General features: G+C 42.6%; 1 protein-coding gene across 4 annotated transcripts in view; it reads right to left on the reverse strand.

Moving 5' to 3' along the window:
- LOC112466700 (agrin-like) overlaps positions 1-20,951 on the reverse strand; it is a 109,802-nt gene that overhangs the window by 47,697 nt on the left and 41,154 nt on the right. For 2 of the 4 annotated variants that reach the window (XM_025034936.1, XM_025034934.1), the window contains exon 1: positions 17,180-17,529. The exons of 1 other annotated variant lie outside the window; for it this stretch is intronic. The gene's annotated coding sequence lies outside the window, so the exon portion shown is untranslated. Of the gene's footprint in view, positions 1-17,179; positions 17,530-20,951 lie in introns of those variants that run through there. One more of the 4 variants, XM_025034935.1, reaches the window with a different exon arrangement.

Consider the following 20,951-nt stretch of genomic DNA (forward strand, 5'->3'; position numbering starts at 1 on the left):
GTTCTGTGGTATACCCGAATCGGGATCGATCCCGAAGACTCGCTCGCGAGTGCAATTTCGTGTCTGCCTGGCATTCGTTTCGCGGCTGTGAGCCTCGATTGAATTACGCGAGTCGAAGTCGGGCGGTGTTTTGCTTATTCTACCGGCATCGTGTATCGGGATAAGAGCACCCAGGTCGCGCATACGACGAGTCGTGGTTACACCGGTAACTATGTTTATTCACTCGCAGGTGGTCGCCCGTTAATGGAACACGCGCCTCGGCGTTGTTGCTCTCGTTACTATCGGCGCTAGCCAGTCTTCTCCACCTTCATCTAGACAAGGTTTCCCCCCCCCCCCCCCGTAGACGAAACGCGTCCTTTTGCCGGAAGTGTATTTTCGAGGTCGTTAACTTTCGACCCCGCGCGACCCCTCCGGGGAGCGACCAGCGTGCGCGTTGCAGCAGCACGCTCGTAACGCGCGTCTCGTTGTTAAAAGGAAACTCGTCCGTTCCATTACCGTCGCGATCGTTTTAAATCGTATCACTTAAGTCCGTTGGTTAACTCCCGACCGTTTCCCCGAGGTTTATCGCCGCTTCCTCGATTTATCGCGCGCCCGCTCGTCTCTCGGCTGCCTTTCCCCTTTCCCCCTTTGCCCCCCTTTAACGCGCCCAAAGAGTTTTCCGTGTTACGTCGCGGTCGAGTTTTACGCTCGGCTACATTACCCGTCCGACAGTAGCCGCGCTGGAGTGTGCTTCCAATTACGTAATTAACCCTTCCGCTCCGTCCGGCGCGGCCGTATGGTTACGCAGTAACAATACTCGGGGATTGTAGTTGCGAAACTCAGGCACGAAAATTTAAATGAATGAGTTAGGGACGGTTATATACTCAAATTAACGTTCTCCGTTCAAATCTCGGTATAATTGCGAGAGTCACGGAAAAAAAGTAAAGTCGAAAAAAATGTTGTGAGAACGTGTGCGTGCGTGCGTGTGTGTGTTGAAATTTTATTTTTTAAGCAAAATTGAGCTCGAGCCGACACTTTTGACAGTGTTTTAATGCCATTCAGTTTGATCGCTATTTGATACGAGCACTTTCATGTCATATAAATCGTGTGCGCGCTCGGCGATTCCGCGCTCCACTTTTTCCCCCCGCAATATTTTTTCGCACAGGCTGTTTATTTCTCGTTTCAGCATCGCGCTAACGAATTCTCACAGTCATTTTGCCTTCGAGCGCCGCGCCGTCGCGGTTGAACGAGAGAAAAGAAAAAGCGCAGAGGAGAAGGCCCCCGTCGTTGGAGGGACGGAACGACAGGCGAGATGGAAGGCGAGGGAAAAACGCGGCTAAGGGGTCCCTCCCGACACCTCCGGGGAAATACTGGAACTCTCGTAAAAATAATGCGCGGCTCGTTTGTTGCGTCGGACAGTGATTCGTCCGAGCGAGGCCGGCGACCCGAGAAAATGGCGCGGGGGCCGCCAGGGGAGCCGGGAACATTTTTCACCCGTGTACTTAGTATTCGTTACAACCGGAGAGGTCGTCTCGCCGGCACGAGTTTGCGCGGACGAGAGACGAGAGAGAGAGAGAGAGAGAACAAGTGAATAGAAGGTGCAATTTCTCGCAAGGCGATGTCTGGCCGTGTAACGGACGTATCTCTCTGCCGAGGGCACGTCTCTCAGCCCTCTCTATATCTCAGATTATTCTTAAAACTTTACGTGTGAGGATATTGCACTTATGAAGTTTCACAGCGCATCGCGTTGTCGAAATTTCTCGCTCCTTTTTTCTCTTCTGCTTGCTTTCGCTGTATTTCGTTAAAAGATATGGCCGCGTTTCCTCGCGCTTCGTGCGTATACCTACATTGCGAGCGATAATAAACATCACTGTAGTTGTTTCGTTGAACGAGACACGTTATACAGTTATACGACTTCCGAGTAGCAACAATGCGCGCGAGAGAAGCGCCATCGTAATTCTTCGCCGTTATTTTACGAGCCGCCCTTTGAACCCCGCCCGGGGAATATCAAGACCTAACGGGCGCGCGGCGTGTTTTTACGCACGCGGTGATTAAAATGCAGCGAGGGAAAAACGAGGTGGAAATTCGACGGCTAATTAAAGCGGTATTAAACGTGAAATAAGGGGGCGGCGCGGCAGTACGCAGATTACAAAGGAGTCCCAACAAATTTTCAATTTCCGTCTCGCCTTTGCGAGGTAAATGAATGGTAAGCTCGCGAAGATACGCCGCTGGCGGCGTATCTTCTGCTATCCTACGCGAGAATGACTTTCAAGAAAGCGGGAATGCGGATTGCGAGTCTTGCATCGTGTCTTTGGGAGATGATGTTGATGCAGTGAAACACAGTTAAACGAGAAATGCCACAATATGCATGAATCGACGAATCGCGAGGGGAAGGCTACGCGGGACAGCTCGTTTGACGTGACGCTATATGATGTACGACGACGTTCGTTTCCGCGATGTATTTCATGTTCGCGTAAAAAATAAAAAAAAACTTTATCCGGAGAACCGACAGGACAGTTTCCGTGTGGATCGGATAGACACGGGCGGACTTATTCGCAGACGCGGGCTGGATTGGCAATCTAACTACACTTAGGAACGCGTTCGAACAGGATCGAAGGGGAGTCGTACAAAAGTTTTTTAACAGATTGGAGGGCGAGTGGGAGAGAACTTCGGAAACAAAGTAGACTGATTGCACACGAGATGTAACTACTCTCTTTGATTGCTGGGTAAGCTTCCGAACGGCGGAAAGAAAAGAGAGAACGGAAGACAGAGAGCACACAGAGGCAAAAAGAAGAAGGCAGAAGAAGCGTTAACATAAAGATGGAAAAGGAGAAAGGAGGTGGATTAAATATTCTTTTTAATAGTAATACAGCATTAGCCGTAGGAATATTAAGCTTGAGAAAAAGCGCCCTGGCATTTTTAATTATTACAGCCGGCTCAACGTGTCCGTGATTTCATCAGTGATTTTATCTGTGACGTCGTCTCAATATTAACTTGTTTGCATATAGCTCGTATTTTCATAATTTTACGAACTGAGAAATTTAAGATCTAAAATTTTACGTCTCGAAATTCAATTGTGCAATAAATACAACACGGTTTAAAGAACAAACAAGAAACTGCTTTGACGCAAGCTTACGAAGTATAAAGAAAGATATGGCAATTTTTACGGTTAAAAAACTGAATTATTGCGAAGATGTTGCGGAAGGGAATCGCGAGATATAAATTCGAAGGGAAGGATACAGAAAGAGGGATCGGTCAAAAGCGCATCTCCCTTTGTGCGGTGCGGCAAACGCCACGCAAGCAACATTTGTCTGGTAACATTTATCATAGAAATTGGCTTTACAGATCCTTTTGATAGTCAGATATTTTCGATGAATGCAGAGCTGAGTGAAGAGAAAATGATTACGCAGGAGCTTCGTCGGATCGAAGGGTGCACAGCGGCAAGGACGGGAGAGAAAAGGGAATCGGGCTGGAGATGTAGCCTGGCTGCACGAGCGCGGAATGTAGCTACTTCGTTTTGATTACAAAGACACTCTCGGGGAAAGGTGGGAAAGCGGACGGGGTCGAAAGAAGAGAAATTGGTACAAAGGAAGACCCTGTACCATCTTATGAATGCGTTGCCTTAACGGGCGAATGGGAGATCTTTACGTCTTTATTAAATACAGGATTTGCGTGTGTTCGATCAATTGCGCTTCCTCTTGGCGTTAAATTGCAGATTGGGCATCAATGTATCCCCAGTGGCTTTCATAAAGAGACATTATAATCGTTCGTCGCTTAACAACAAGAGCTGGGAGAGTTAACTTTTTATCATAAAATCGATATATTACGAAGCACGCAGGAACATTCGACTCGGCTTGTGCCGGTATGTAATGACAGAAATTACATACGCGAGTTGTTAAGCCAGGTAGCGAATGTGTAATTTATGAAAGCACGCGCGGGAACGTTGGCTGGCGTGTCGTTAAAAAACGAGTCGATACGTTTCCAGGAAGAGAAAAAAAGGGGGAGAGAGAGAGAGAAAAAACAGCTGCGCGGGTTGTAGAGCCAGGATGGAAAGCGTGATTAGGTGCAGGGCTGCACCCACGGTGAAGGCTCGAGACGTCGGAGGCGATGAATATTTAAGAGCGCTATTTTATACAGGCGATAAGCTGAACGTAACGGGGGGACGACGTTCCAACCGAAAATATTTGAGGGTCTCGTTGAAAACTCGGTGACAGAGGTCGCACATTCGCGTCATCGTCGCGAGGCGACGAGCAAACATGCTGAGTGCTGCGCGACCACTACGAGAAGGGGGTGGAGAACGCTAAGCGATGAGATTTTCAAATTTATCTCGTGGAATTTATAATTTTATAAACGCCCGCGGGCGAGCTGCGTGCAACCGCCGGAAAACCGGGCGTGCCTTTTAAGCCGGTTCTACAATACGTCGCAAACGATGGCAACTGCTAGTTGAAAAGTGTTATTTCCACGTTGCGTTTGTCAATTGCGGTTGTCAAAAAAGAGTTGGCGAACTTTTAACTTTTTTGGCGACAGTAACTGGCAATCAGAAATAACACTTTTATTGTAGAACCAGCTTAAACGCAGACCGGTGGATGGTTGGTGGATGGCCGGTGGAGTAAAGCCAGCTCTACAATATGTCGCAAACGATGGCAACTGTTAGTTGAAAAGTGTTATTTCCACGTTGCGCTTGTCAATTGCGGTTGTCAAAAGAGAGTTGGCGAACTCTTAACACTTTTCAACTGGCAGTTGCCATCGTTTGCGACGTATTGTAGAACTGGCTTTAGCGCAACGATATTCGCGGGATGGTTGTAAATCTAGCGGGATCCAGCCGCATATTTTTAGCCGTTATCGCGGTACGTACGTAGCCGCGCCGATTGCATCGGAATTTATCTCCCGCGGCTGTGATTAATAACGCCGCGGCTCGCTCGCGATATATCACGCATAATGATGTAATAGTCTGCACTTTCCGCGGACCGCTACTCCTTATCCCGCCTCGGTATCTCTCTCTCTCTCTCCCTGCTGCGGTAAGCCTTAATAATAATACCGAAAGAAACGACGAAGGCGGTCACCGTGATGGATGAAAACCGGGCGGTGCATCGGCGCCATGATTGTATTAAATAAACATCGCTGTTGTGAGACGCGATTTTAAAAGTTTGCGACACGATGCTTCCGCGTGCCAGCGTTCTCCAGTGCCACCCGCCTGTGTCCCGGTTTCGGAAAAGATCGGCACGCTCGATGGGGATATGATTGATGCAGCGAGCTTATCGATGACACCGGAGCGCAAGATTGTCCGGCGAGGAAAGAGTGCTGAATAATTTCATTAATCTCTGGCTGAGGATGCTAATGATCATCGATCGACTGTGCGAAGTTTCTTAATCGACGATTAATTCGACGTCGCGTACCGATTCAAATTTACCCCAGCCAGGTTTTTTGTAGCGGATTAAGGATGGTAAATGCACGGCGAGACGGGCTCATCGCTGTTTTTACGCGGGATAAATTAAGAAAACTTTTAAGGAGCTTCAGATCCTTAAATCCAAATAAGAAGTAGAATACAAAAATTGAGGGAGTGAGTGGCACTTGAAGTGTAATTAGAAAGAGAGCTTCTCTCTTGTAGGTTGCGATATTCTCGAATGCCGGCAAAGGATTAATCACAACGATTCAATTTATTCGCGATTCACGAGAAAGCGTGATGCAAAAGGAGAGCATTTCAAAGACGACCACACGTGGAATTAAATGCGAGCGCGATTGAAAGACCGCCAGGGGTTCATTGATGGCCGACGTGATGCCGCGGGGGTCGATGGAAGAAGGAGTGAAAAGGGAATAAAAATTGATATGCCGCTGTGTATAGCGGCCGCGCAATTACAGTCGACGATTAAGCGTACAAATCCTTTCGGCAGCCACTCCGATTCATTTGCTCGCTTAAGCGTGTCGTTTGACAAGTTTCTAATTAAATTTGCATTTAACGGCGAAACGAACGTCGTGCCTGACAAAGGAAGAATTCTCGCTCGACCGTCTCTCGCTCGAGCGGAGTAATATCATTCGAATAAAAATGCTGATTGCATTATAGGGAGGCGGATTTTTTTGTAGCGGTTTCTTTTTTTGTTCTTGCTACGGGAACATTGATACTCTGCAATAAAGAGCAGTTTGCAGACAAACGTTTTATTACTATTCGAGCGTTAAATTCGCTTTCGTATTATGTAAATATTCAGACGTTACATTCAATACGATTTCTCATCTAATACTCTATATCTTCTTTCTTTTATGGCTATTTTTTGAATAAAATAATAATCGCTCTATTAAAAGTGATTATTAATACATTTAAATTATCAAGTTTTAAAGGAGAAGAATTAAAAGTAAAGAAATACAAATGGATTAATTTAAAATATTATAAAAGGAAAATTTTTATTTTTACGTAATCGATAATTCAGTTTCTTTGTTTATCTTTTCTTATTCATGTTATTTAATGTATCTGTTTTGTTCCGATCAAACTTGTCCGATCCAAAATAATAAATTTTTATTCTCGCTCTATCTTTCGCTTTCTTTTTCCTTCCCTCGCTCCTTCCTTGCACGGCCATTCGCTCGATTGTCAGCTCCTGCCAATTAACGTCGAATAAAAGGACGTAATCGACTTTTTCTCAGCCGGAACTCACCGAGAGCAGACGGCGGATTTGCCAACGTACATCGTGCTTAAGTCGCGTTTTCGGGGACATTTCACCCCCTCAAGCATTCCCAATGTTACGTCACCTCTTTTTACTCGGTTACTATTTGATTACCGGTTGGGGTAATTCGCACGTGTCTCGAGAATTCACGTCGGAAGCGGGACATTTGCTCAATATGTCATGCGAGAGAGCTCGCTCTGTCTTTTTATCTCTCTTTCTTGCTCTCTCTCCTCTCTCTCTCTCTCTCTTTCCTTTTAGCATAAAGTCTCTCTTCTTGCGCAAGTTATTTTTCACCGGTACTATAATGATATACCGCGTATGCATATACAGGAAGATTAATGAGCTTCCATACGGTGGAACATTCTAAATGCGCCGTGTGATACTGTTAAAGGGGTTCTAGAGAATTTTCGCGCGAATATTCCGCACTTTTCAGCGGCATGGTGTGAAAAACATATATAAGAAGACAGAAGAAAAAAGAAGAAGCGAGCTCTCGCGGTTGTGACGTAACGCTACAAATTCGACGTGGCATCATTAAAGTATGGATACAAAACCTACTTTTCCAACACTCCAAAAACTATCCTCGAACACCCACAAACTTCTCTAACTTACTTTGTAGTAGTCTCCCGCGAGCCATGTAAAAAGCTTCTAACGAGGTTACTTGCGCGATTGCGGCGAAAGACATTTCCGCGGGCAAAGATCCTCGAGTGTCGTATCCCAGAATAAGCGTATCATAGATTTCTTAATAAAATTTTGATGAAACGCAAACAACTTTAAACCTGAGCAAACGACGTTATCATGCGGCGTTAAAAATAATTTCGTATTTAAGATATCTATAAAACCTGAATCAAGCTGTTAAAATATCATCAATAAATGGAGCTATTTAAAAATAATACGAAACGATAACGTCTGGCAATTGTAGTCGCATCAATACATTTATATAGCTCGATATAACGCTTCGGGATATTCCATGTACGGGCGTATAACACAAATATCCGAGGTCAAACGTAAAACTTTTATCGTATCGCATACACGATTCTCAATTTAGCTTATCCTTGATCTCTGTCAATTTTTTACTGGTATATCCCTCTGGCGTCCGAGTTAATTTAGTATTACTTGCATTATTTAGCCTTTGACATACGTGACGAACGTCTCTGGATATAAATGTTTGTGCCGGTAACTCAATTTATCCTCTCGTCACATCAATCACACACAACCAATAACCTCTTGTCTTATCACCGATATATTAATTAGAAACTAGATTGGCGACAATTATTACACACTCGATTTATCCTGACCCAATCTCTTCCAATCAATATACCACTACCATACATATATATAAATACACACAAATATTTCAAAAGAGATATTTAAACAACGTATACAGATATCTTGTTTTTTTTATCTAAGTTGCCTGACCGAATTTACGGAACGTGGAAAATCTATAATCTACAACCACGCGAAGAGATTACGATCGCATAAAAATCTGCATGCGCCATAATTGTTCACGATTCGTGTGGATAGACAATATTACCTGGCGCCCAGTTAAATTGTCTTGTGGCACACAATATCGTCGCTTTTACATGTACACATGTATACCGTTATCATCGTCATCGTGGTTATTATTGCGCCCGAGAATGCATTTACGAGAGTGAGTAATTAATAATGCATCGCACTGTCATTGCGGGCCCATGATCTAGGAATTATTTATACGCGCGTTTCTATCTGGCAATAATTATGCGGCGTAAAGGTCGATCGATACTCCGAGATAGCCCAGAGTACTCTTGCACCTTGATAAGTTCAACCCCGCGGATTGATAACCGTATTAATTATCCCCTTTTTCTCGTTTTCTCGCGCGTCAACAATCATTATACACCGGCAGGTGTACGACAATACGACGATCAACGTGTCGTACTGTCGCGTTTGGCGCTCTTACGTGCCTTTAAACGCGCCCGCGATTGCGATTTGTCGCTGCTCGATTCCGCGGCTCGAGCGACACGCGATCCTCACCACCGCGGGATAGCACTCCGGGGGTGAGACGGAATGGGCTTAATTCAATAATATATACTTTGCGGAACTCGAAAGAGCCTCGATCTCGACTCGTCGCGATGCTCGCGTGCGTCACTTTAATTTTTGCCGCTGCTCGTTGTACGTTGTACTCGCGGATTGATTTACTTCTGATGTCATTAACTTATGTGATATAAAAATTCGCAGATATGCTTCTACTTTTGTTTCTATCATATACTGATATACAGAAACAACGGTATTCTCTTGACATCTGTGGGAAATAATGAAAAAGTTCGACGAAGTAAAGTTTAAATAAATTAGATTAGAACCCCATTTTCTCTTAAGCTATTATTAGGTAGATCGTACTTTAAAAAAATGTTAATAAAGCTTAATTGGTAAAATATATTTATTAAACTGTTGAATAAAAAAGTTGGCGTTTAATCAGCCTTATATATAAACATTTATAACGTTCTGCACATTTAAAACATTTCGTGACGTTTCCCAGCAAAAGTATAACAGTTCTAAGAAAATTATACATGAAACTTACGTAAAAAATATTAATTTATTAATAATATCTAATCACGAACAAATAGAAACTACACAATCTGATTTTTGTAGATAAGACGATTATGTAGCCAAGGAATAATGAAAAGCAAAGGAAAGTGGTCAAAATACACGCGATATCGATTCCGTGGCCTAATTCGGCCGCGCAATTATAACCACCGCGGTTTTTCGCGCATGCGATTGGTCGCAATTTCGCCCTCGTCTCGCGGGTGGCATTCAATTTAATTCGATAATACCGCCTTGAAGGCGCATAATGTTGTAGTACCCTACGGCGCGGTCGCGTGAGTTTTCTTAATTTTAACCCCGGTCCCGTACGACGACGAGGTTGATAAGGTCGCGATGTGGGAACGACGGGGCACGCGGCTGATGATTATCGCGTTTCTTCCTAATCGACCGGTCGCGGTTGCCCTTTTTTTTCTACTTTGATTTCTCCCTCGATCCTGCGTTTTAACTGCTACTCTCCTCATCGCTGCCGCGGGATCGATAAAATCACCCCGCGAGACAAAGCGCGGCGTTTACTCGCTCGCCGGTAGAGGCGGATCTCTATCGGAAACTAACGTGAAACTTCTTCAGAAATAACTGTGAATCTTAGAACGCGTCACACACCGCGCGAAAATAGGAGACACAGTTTTTATCATATCGTTCTTCTGAATTGATCAAAAATTGTTTTATGCCTCTGAGTTAGTACGCCTGTTTTTCGAGCTCGCCAATGTTAAGTGCTGTTCGTAATTAAATATACATTAAAAATTTATCGCGGTAGTGTGTTAATGGGAAATTAAATTTTTATAATAAACGAAAGCAATAACAACGCTCTCGTTTATTTATTTCCGAATTGTAGATATGTCGATATTAAAATTATCATTTTTAATTTGCGTACCATTTTTAACTTCCCAAATAGCATCGGTAACCAAAAGGTGGTTCAACAACCCACAGTATATATGATCGTGTTTGCAATTCATAAATATCTAAGCTCCGCTACGTAATTCATGTAACTATTTAGCGGACCGTGTGTAAAATGAATATTACTCCGGGGTCAAATATTGGCGTGGATAATAAACGGGCGGCGGTAGGAGGAAGAGGGGAGGAGGAGGTGAGAATTAATAATATACGTTACGTGCGCGCGCGTGCGTGCGTGCGAGCGGGCGCGAGGCCGCACGGTTTTCCTCCCGAATCAGCCAAACGAAGAAAACAATAGCGCCGAGAGCACAAAGCCTTTATCGGGCGTCGAGCGAATTAAATCCTAAATTATTCGCGGGCAAGGCGAATACCGGGATTCCGGGATAAAGCGCCGTTTGTTTCCACCGCGCGGTGGAATTCGTTCCGTGTTTACGCTCGTTCGCGCGAAACGTCGGCGAAGAAAAGCGAGTGCCGCCGATTATATATCAAATTGTTACGCATCTCTATCAATGATCCCGCGCGATTCTGCAATTTTCCAAGCTCACCCTGAGCTTCGCGATGCACACGCTCCTTCTCGCGGGCATAAATTATTGCAACATCGCTTTAAATTTTTTTATATATGTTCACATATATATATATATTAATTATAATTTACATACATATACAAATTACATAAGTTCGGGACCAGATAGAGTTATGAAATTGATTTCAAAATGTAGTACATTCATTTTTACTTTAAACTTATAAATTAATTTTTCAACATAATCAACCGCCTTTTCTAAACCTATTTTTCATTTTGCAGTTTACGAAGAAACTTTCTGATTTTTCCTTGATTCAATTGTGCAAGGCAACTTGAACTTTGGATGAAAATTGATCTTTCATTTCCTTTAACTTTGAGAATTACTAGAAGTCTGAAAGTGCATGCTGTACGGGATGCGTTTTCAACCGTAAATTTCAAATTCTTAATCATTTGCGTCATTTTTTGACTGCAATGTGAGCTTGCATTATTGTTATCGTCATAAACAGTTTTCAAGCGCCTATAAATTGCAATTCTCAAACTTTAAAAATTTTGTTATTGTTTGTTGCAATGCAGAAGAAAAGCTCATGATTAACGCGACTGTTACGCAACGACGCGGTACAGCAAATTAAAATTTTTAACGCGTGTACTAAACACTGAATGCCGGCAACGTGTTTCTACCCCTGCTACTTATGAAATAGCGTTATAGAAGACTTTATTTACTGATTCCTTTCATATTATATATAAAAACTGCTTGAACAACATCCAACATTTATTAGACCGAAACTGTCAAAGGGGAGAAGTTGTTGCATTCGACGTCGCTCGAAATACTCGGCGTCGACGTTCGTCGGTGTAATCATAAAACGAAACGAGGCGAAACTGCAGCTACGCAGATGGCAAAGGCCGTCGGGCGCAGCTTCGAAACACGAAATGAAGACTTGCGGCGCGAGGTTTACTCCCGCGCGCGGCGCGTTCGTGAAAATCCGTGGGACGCGTCCCGTATAAAATCCTTATGGAATCCTCCCGCCTCAGCTCTTTCTTTCCTCTTTCGTTCTTCTTTTGTAATTTATATCGTCGGACGCCGAGCTTAACGACGCCATTCCAAGACGCCGTGAGTTGAAATTTCCTTTTATAGGGTAAGATCGTAAATGTCCCGTCTGCATTGCCTTAATCCTTCGCCTTCGATCGTTTAATTATTTAATCACTGCGGCCCGATTTCTAAGAAGGCGAAAATTAAAAATGCTATTATCCGATTCTCTTATTATCGCGATGTGCGAAAAGTTGGGAGGTTTCTGTGTCGTTGGCCGACACTCGCGGTAATTGCATTATTAATGTAGCTTTATGAACAATGATATCATGTGGCCCACGTTAACTTACTGTTCCGTGAAGCCGCATTTAATTAACGATAAGCTATCCAATTGCCGCGTAATTTTATCTAACTCACTGGTATTGCGTAAATAGTTGCATTTTCATGATAATTATTAGTTTGAACCTCAAGTAGAAAGTAATATTTCAAATTAAGTTTGATAATTCATGTGTATAAAATGTCTTAATTATTTATAGTATTTCCTAGCGTCTTTAATAAAAAGTAACGATAATTATCTTATTATGTTAATTTTTATCTAAACGTAGCTTAAATGTTTATTGTTATTGTATTTTCGTGCAATAACTGATCAAGTCAGAAATGATATCTCAATTTAAGCTTCTTAATTCATTTGCTTAGCATATTTTTAATTATTTAATATTTCCCTCACAGTTTCTTCTTAATACACTACCTCGCAATATTCATTACTTTCTCTAATTATTTCTATTATTTCTAGATAGAAGTATTATCTCAGAGCGCTACATAAACCTCTCTGTCTCCTCTCTTTCTCCTTTCACTCTCTCTCTTTCTCTTCTTTATCTCTGCAGTGGTACAAAATATAATACCGGAGAGAGATTGGCGAGGCAGAGATGCAGCTCGTACTCTTAGATCTCGGCTCATGCAACTTTAAAGTAGTTTGTGTCTAGGCCGGGGCGTGCATAAAGGCTCCATACACCATGTATGCGGGCGCCATAAACGTTTCCCGGTTATATCGGGTGTGCTCGTTTATTTACGGCTCATGTGTATACACACGTATACGTTCACGGGGGCCCCGGGGTTGTTTCCACCCAGTTCCCATTGCAGTTTCTCATTTTCCGGCTGCGGCCCGCGTGCGGATCGTGTGCGGATCGTTCGGAAAAGAATCGCGCGAGCGCGATTTATCGGTATATCCGCGGTCTCGCGCGAACCGCGCGCGATCGATCGGAAACTCATTCCGCATCTGCATGTTTGTAAACGTTACAATGATGTGCAAGTGCGATGCTCCTCGGCGTAATAACGGATGCACCCGCGGATGATTCACCGCGTTGCTCGCTCTCATTTAACGATGATGCGATTTCGATATCTATTTTACATTAGTAGTCACCTAGGAATTGACTGTTCAATTATAACATTGTATTAGTGTTTTCATAAATTTATAATTGCAAATATATATATATATATATATATATATATATATATATATATAAAATGCAGCATTCGCAACACTTATCAAGCAGCAGTATATCTCATAAATATAAACTAAGTCTAGTGCATAAACCGATTAGTCGAGGAGAGATCGCCTGTTCATTATTATGTTAAATCATGATTAAGTTTATCTTCGCAGGACACTAATAATTCCGATTACTTCAAAATTTTATAATATTACATACAATGTGCGAAATACTTGGCTCCTTCCATGTTATTGTACTTCAACTTGTAATTTAGCGCCTTCGAGAAAGATCGTTCCGAGAAAAGTTTACGGACAGACCGTGCCTCGTTAAATATCGCGCAGCTCGTAACTCGCTCGTCGGGATTTCCGTGCGATTATGTCAGGCGTGAAAACGCGTGAATTATTTCGCGATAAAGATCCGCTCTCTCTCTTTCTCCTTTGCCACTACTGCGACGTGCGACTCCGCCGTTCGTATCGCACGGGAGCTTTCAGCCGTGCAGCTCGGCCGGCTCATTAGGAACACCGCGTATTTGGGTAAGAGCTTTCCCACACGCTTTCAAACAGATCTCAAAGCTTTGACCACTCGCACGTGTTCGCGAAAACCGACTGCCTACTTGCCTGTCTGCCTGCCTGCCGAGGACGAGATGACGGTGGATCGCTTTTGCTCATTAGAATTCTCTCGCTGAATTGAAATTGCGAATTAAAATTTTTCTGGATTCAGAAAAAGTCGATGCATCAACTTTATTGGCAACGCATTAATCTAAGTGAATAAAAGACTGAAAGTAGAATTTCCAGAATTATTGCGACAAACATCAATTAAAAGCATTACGCGAGAAGTATTAATTAAAGTGTTGTAAAGAATTTTAGTATGCCGCTGTGTATATCAAACAAATATTGTATTATAAAACGTTTTTTTTTTTTTACGATTTAGCAGTTAAAGAGAAAAACGCGCGGATTTAATTTTCACTATTTTTTATTTCTGCGTTTTTTTACTTGTACGCGATTTCATGCAATGTCCTTTTATATCTGTTTTTATTTCTTTCGTTAAAAAAAAATCTCATGTAACTTTTATTCCCCTACCTCTCATTATATGAATACGGTATACCGCATAATTGAATTATTCTGCAAACTTAATGAAACTATGATCTACGCTGGAGATTTGTTCAATTATTTAATTAAGGTTAACGCGCGCTACATCCGGCGGTTCGATTAAAAGCAGTTTTCTTTCGCAGCGCGGCCCAGTTTTATTTCGTTCGATATTTCATTATCATCCGTAATTAATATTTGCTCTGCTCCGCTCATCGACGCGTATCTCTCGCTCGAAATTTTTATTTGTCTTAACGATCGGAAAATGCGCGCGCGGCGCGGCGCCTTCGTCAGATTTATTCTGAAATCAGCACGCTTGTAAAATAATGGGGATTATGCTCCGCTGAGATCCATTAACGATATTTCTATTAATACTCAAAAAGACATCCGTATTTAGTTTGTAATCTTTAATTAATTACCTGATATTTAGTTTATAATGTGATTATAACGGAAATCTTTTTTCCGTTAAATCGAAAACATATTTTTAAAAAAGTGGAGAATTCGATAGGATAATAAAAACATATTATCGACTGTCAAATAAAGACTATATCGAGGATTTTGTGGTATTTTATCAAAAATTAAATTATCGCAGACTTCCAGATTACCAGCTATCAGCGTTCTCTCAGTTATGGTGGATGGCTTCCGCAGGCTGATATGCAAAGGATTATATTTGAAAATAGTATTAAGCATTTAAACGTAGAAAATCCGGATTGCGACGTGACGGCTGATATCCTCTGCTTGCGAGCGAGAAAAATCGGTCAACGAAATGCTGGGGTTTGCTTGGAGCTTTCATTTAATTATTCGTGAAATATTGATTGTCGAACGTCCCCCGTTTATACAGGGAACGAAAAATCTCATTTCTATTTTAAAAGAAGTATTACCGTTAATCCAGTCGCTATAGACATTTTCATGATGCAGGAATAATTATTTTCTTTGTGACACTTTGTATCAAAATATAATTTGGTTTATATAAAACATCTCTAATAAAGTTGTAGAATTTTGTTGGCGTATTGACAATTGCATTGTATCTACATTTGCGTGCAGACAGCACAATGTTAATAAAATGTATAGTAATAAATCAACGACACAAATAGCAGCAATATGAAAAATAATTTGTTTTTACCTCTAAAATTATTCCGGAGGTAATGTCGGTGGAGTTTTGAAACATTTCGCGCAAAACGACAAAAATAAATGTCCATAATTCATTGACATTTTTCTTCAACGTGCGCATTATTATTCATCGCGTCGCTAATTACCACAATTATTTTGTTAATTAAATTAGGTCTGCATAAACCAATAGATAGGGCGTCATAAATTATTGACATTGTTCCGTTTACGATTTTCATATTTTATGAAACATCAGCGGTACATCAGCACGTGATTGCCACCGTTGAAAATGCAAATTTGCGCAATCCAATTACCTCTAGGTAATTCTGAGGTACATCTGATACATCTGAAAATCGATTAGAGTGTACAAGACGATAAGCATTCATCACTAAAGATATGTCTCTCCGAATTCGTGTTATCGAGGATCCGCGACTTTTATACAACGTGTACAAAAAAAATAATGAAGTACAGAAGATAATTGTATATTAATAAATTTCCAAGCTTTATTGTCTACGTTAAAGATTAATCCGTTTTTTCTTTCGCGACAGAGACTCGGAAAAAAGATTGCAGTATGAACTATATATAAAAGAGACGTATTCCTTTTTGTAATTTTACCATAAAGCTGAAGCATAACGACGTTAAGTATTACTTATTTAAAAAATCAACAATTAATTTTATATTTTTATCATCATAGTAATAAAAATGATATTGTATTAAAAAAAGTAATACGTGTTGCGGATATAAAAAATTTATAATGTACAACGCGTATGCGTTAAAGTCAATTTTTTTATGTTTGAAAAATTATATTAATATTATAATTTTTACTACAAACGCAATAAATTTACAATTTGCATAAAAGTATTTACGCTCAGATTATAAAGTTTCTTTCTCTTTTTGTGAAATTTTCATTTTAAAATGTATGTAAAAATATTCAAATAATTGCAATAATTCTTTTATGAATTATATAACGTGCTTTGACTAAAAATATTGCAGATTTCCGTCACATAACGTTAGTAAATTCCAGAAAAACTGCGTTATAGTCTTCACTACATTTTCTCTGTGTGTAAAGGAGAGTAACCTGAATCCAAATGCACGCGGATGCAGACGCAAAGAAGGTGAGCAAAGAAAAGCCGAGGTAATCGGAGCCGCAAAGGGGAAACCGCGTTCCCGTGTATGTCAGACCTGGCTACCGCGCGCTTGAAGTAAACGCGGGGGGCACACGAAAATTCTCGAGCAGGTCACGTTGCTCAGTCAACAGAAACATAATTTAAAGTTAATATTTCCTGGGAGGTACGCTCTGGGAGACTGTGAGAGAGGTACGGCGGAGTCACGGACGTCTAACGTGGACCGCGTTGTCTCATCATGCAGAAACGAGCTTCGCGGCGGGCACGTGACGTGAATTATATACCGCAAAGCCGCGGTGGGTGTATTAGCCGATGCGTGACAGCCGTGCGATATGTTTGAAGCGAAATCGTGCAAGAGGCGAAAGACGCAGGGCACAGGGCATTGCGAGCACAAACATCCGTACTCGATCATCGACGGGTCTGACCATACGCTGGATTTTTTCACTGCGACCCTCGCACCCGTCGACTATCGACGCGTCCGACCATATGCTGGACTTTTCCACTGCGGCCTTCGCGAGCGTAGGGCCTAACTACTAGATCCTGTCGCCGCGAGGGACGAATAAGTAACGGATGTTTGTGTTCCTCAACATCGATCTTGCTTACACAACCATCCATTTATCTACGGGGGAATGATTTCTCTACAAATTCTAGAGGATGCAGGGGATAGCAGCGAAAGCGAGTAGCGTGGAATTCGAGGTGGCGGCGATGTCGAAAGTGGCGCGCGTCGGTATTTACGATCGTGGCGCCCCGGCTTTCCTCGAATATGGCGAGCAGGCGCAAGAGCGGGGACGCGGTCACATACACACGCGCAGCGTGCTCCAAGTTCTCGCACGAGGTCTCGTCAGGGAGGTTAGCTCCCTTCCTCTCTGCTGCACCGGACTCGGCTCGACACCTTTTCGCCCCTTTCGGCGGCACCCTCGGCCCCGGGACCGCGGCGGCGAAGGCCTCTCCTCTCTAGCGGGGCCGCTCGCGCGGACCCCTCGCTCGGCCTCGCGACGGAAAAAACGTGACGTGGAAACGGCGCAGCGCGAAACGGCGGGGCGCGTAAATTTTAACGGGGGTTGCTCCGCGGCCAGTCGGCGGAGATTTTCCGGACACTGAGATTTGTCTCCGGCGAGAGCCACCTCACCCCTGAGAGGCGCTGCCGACCTCCGATATTGATTTTCCGGGGGAAAACAGAATAGAGGTGTATCTACGATATTCCACTGACTACGGAAGGGAGAGAGGGGTGGGAGAAAGGGCTTGAGAAGGATGGCTCCTTTCGTTCTTCTCCTCCACCCCCGCGTGGGGAGAGAACTCTCAATCTCTATTGTCTCCGGCACTCGTTATTTCTGTTTTTCCATATCGCGATGGATGTTTCTATTTTTCGGGAAAATTATTACGTATGGATTTGCTTAGCTCTCTTTGCGCTGCCGCAGCTTATTAAAACATCGTGCACTGTGTGTTGTAGATTACATTGTGACATTTTACGTTACTATTAAAATTCGCGAGCTACTAAATATTACGTCAAATAATTCTAACAGAAGTGGCGCGCGCGCGCGGCCATCTGGTATATGCCCAAAGTCATAAAACGATAAAAAATTTATTCCCTCACCCGTTCCGGGAGAGAAGATCTCTTTTTTAATACATTTGCCGCGTTATTACGAATGCGTCACGAAATTATCATCAAACATTTGTCCGTTAATGCTATGAAAATAGAATATTCGACGAAATATCTGCCTCACTGTTTTTCTCATAAATATGCATATCCCCGGCATAATTATACCGGCCAACAATGAAATGCTTTTTCATTCAAGCTTGATTACACGATTTAATGTAATGTATTTTTCAGCATTTATATTGCGTGCAAAAAAGAGGACAAATGGGGGAAAAAAAAACAACGCGAAATTCTGTTGTCGGATTTCACCAAATGTTACCAGATTAAGCAATTACCGCGATTCACGCGGTCGACGATTAAACATGTAGATTTCTGAGGATTCGTTCACAGTGTAATCGTGCAACGCGACGCGCAACAGGATGTTATACAAAATACCTATAAAAAAAACAGAGAATAAAGATTCACGCTAACGGTCGAGCCACTCTCTACATTTGCACGAGATTCGAGAACCCTTTCGGATTTATGGGGGCTGCCAAATTTTTCTGTCAAACAGATCACCTCTGCGAACGATACTTAAGCCCCTATTTCTGTCTCTCTCCCGAGAATAATTTCCGCGCGGCGTTTCCGCGCCGGATGGAAATTAAAAAAAAAAAAAAAAAACCGTCGACCAGAAAGAGTAACGGGTTGCATTCGCGAATCCGTGTTTCACTATCCCTCCCCCCTGTCTTCCTGCGCCTCGCCACCGCGCCCTCGAGCTCTATACACACTCCGCCCTTTCTCTCGTCGCGTTTCTCGGGGGAAGTGTTCGCGCGTAACAGCGACCCGGTTTTCTTTCATCCGATTCTCGATTCACGAGATGAGGACGATGAAGAACCTCGCCTCGCGTACATACTCGTCCGCGTGACGGATCGCACAGTCGGATCGCTGACACGTGGAATATCACATTGTCATCTCTCTCGCATGAGCGAGCGGGCGCAACGTATCAATCCTTAGCTGCCGAAGTGGAATCCGATGTTCGCTCGTGCTAAAGCCTTTCAAAAAATAGCGGATGAGCTTTCCAAATCCTGAAATATATAGATCGTCGACCGGTCGTAGATCAACGTATCGATCCCTTCTTGATAAAAGTATAAGTCTGATCATGAATTTATTCGAGTAAAGAGAGCGACTAACAATATATGTCATATAATCCCATTTTGACATCAAAATGTTATCAAAAACGTCATTTTGACATTAAAATAATGACAAATAACGTCAGTTTGCTTCCTGGAATATATTCTACGTTAATTATATATATATAGTATCTGTTAAATTATACAGAACATTTTCTATTTCGGATATATTGTTCTTTCTTTATTGCGGCATTATAATGCTAAACGCGGTTACTTAATTAGCGATGTGATAGTTTTCCCGGAGTGGATTTTTGGTTTTAAAATCTTCTTACGTTGAGCAAGAGAGTATATACTCGGTGTTCTCAGTTGTATCTTCGTTAAGCTCAGTCATCTTAGTGTGGGACGCGACTACTTGACCTTTTGTCACTCTGGACAAGAAATAATTCTACCAGGTTCATCTTAACGAACGATACGTCCTTTCTTATTTACAAGAGTCCCGAGCATTTGGTCGTGAATGTCCAAAATAGAAAAGCTTGCTTGAATTAATGATGGTACAAGTCGAACGATACCTCGTCACTTTCTCGCATTTATAATTTCACGAAATTTGCGCGGCTATTTTTAACTCATTGAAATCAGATGAAACAGTCTAAATTATTATCATAATGTAAAACGCAAGAGGAACGTTATTTAGAAACATGATGTAAAATTAAATTGAAATGGTTAATTTAAAGACGCGTCTAGACTCTCATTAGTAACTAGTTTTACTTTTTAAAAGGTCAGAATATCGCAAAGTATTAATTACAATTTCGCGGTAAATACGACCGTCAAGGAAGAAAGGAGGAGAAGCATGAAGTGGAGAGGAAAAATAGTAACAATTCAAGAACGTTTAGGGCGAACTCGCTAGAAATCCCGCGAAAAAAGTTTCTGCCTTGTCGAAATCACTGTCCTCGACGGGGATTACAAGTTTAGTTGGCTTGCCGGAGTGCGGTACTGGATGCGGAGTATCCTTGAATTCGCGTCGTGACAAATTAGTGCGCGAAGGGGTCGCCGGCCGTTCCCCTTCGCGTGCGACTTCGCGCGGGGTCGCGAAAGAATTTAAATGGTAATCCGAGAATAAGTGCTCGGCCGAGAGGAACGAGATTTCCATGTTACCGCCCTCGTCAACGTGTTCCCGAAGACGTTGTAACTTCTCGCGTCGCTCATAAGCCTCATCTAACCGTCGCATTCGCGGAGATGCGCGGGGGAGTGACGAATCGCGCTTTAAATTTTCCGCATAAAATCGACGTAACTTTAGAGTTGCGATTTTATGCACGAAATACGAAATTTCAGGAACGCGAAAAATCTGTATTTCCGGTGCCGCACATATCAGTCAGTAAAGTGTGAGGCTATCGATCAGCGAGTTTGACGCGCCGTGCCCGTTAGAAATGCAATAAGTAAGGCGAGCGAATTGAAACAAATTTAATAAGAGCGCTGCGCGGCGGTTAGGGAAGCAGAGGGGGAACCGTGGATAGTTCGAAACTCGATATTAGCTCGCCGCGTAGCAACTTTTGAACGTGCCGAACCGCACCTACCTGAATTATACATTATAATCCTGCGTGAGTAAGAAGTCCGACGCGAAATTCACAACTCGTGTATGGTTTCGGGATCGATATTCTATATGTATATAGTCAGTAAGAATAAAAATGTTGCGGCGTCAATTTGAAAGCAGCTTACGGCAAATATGTCAAGCATGAAGCAGCGGTATCGTTTTATTTTCTATTTATAATATTGGATAAATCTGAATCACTTTGTCTATCTCTAT

This window comes from Temnothorax curvispinosus, unplaced genomic scaffold (genome assembly GCF_003070985.1).
Source record: "Temnothorax curvispinosus isolate PA1 unplaced genomic scaffold, ASM307098v1 QBEX01016509.1, whole genome shotgun sequence".
NCBI lineage: Eukaryota > Metazoa > Arthropoda > Insecta > Hymenoptera > Formicidae > Temnothorax > Temnothorax curvispinosus.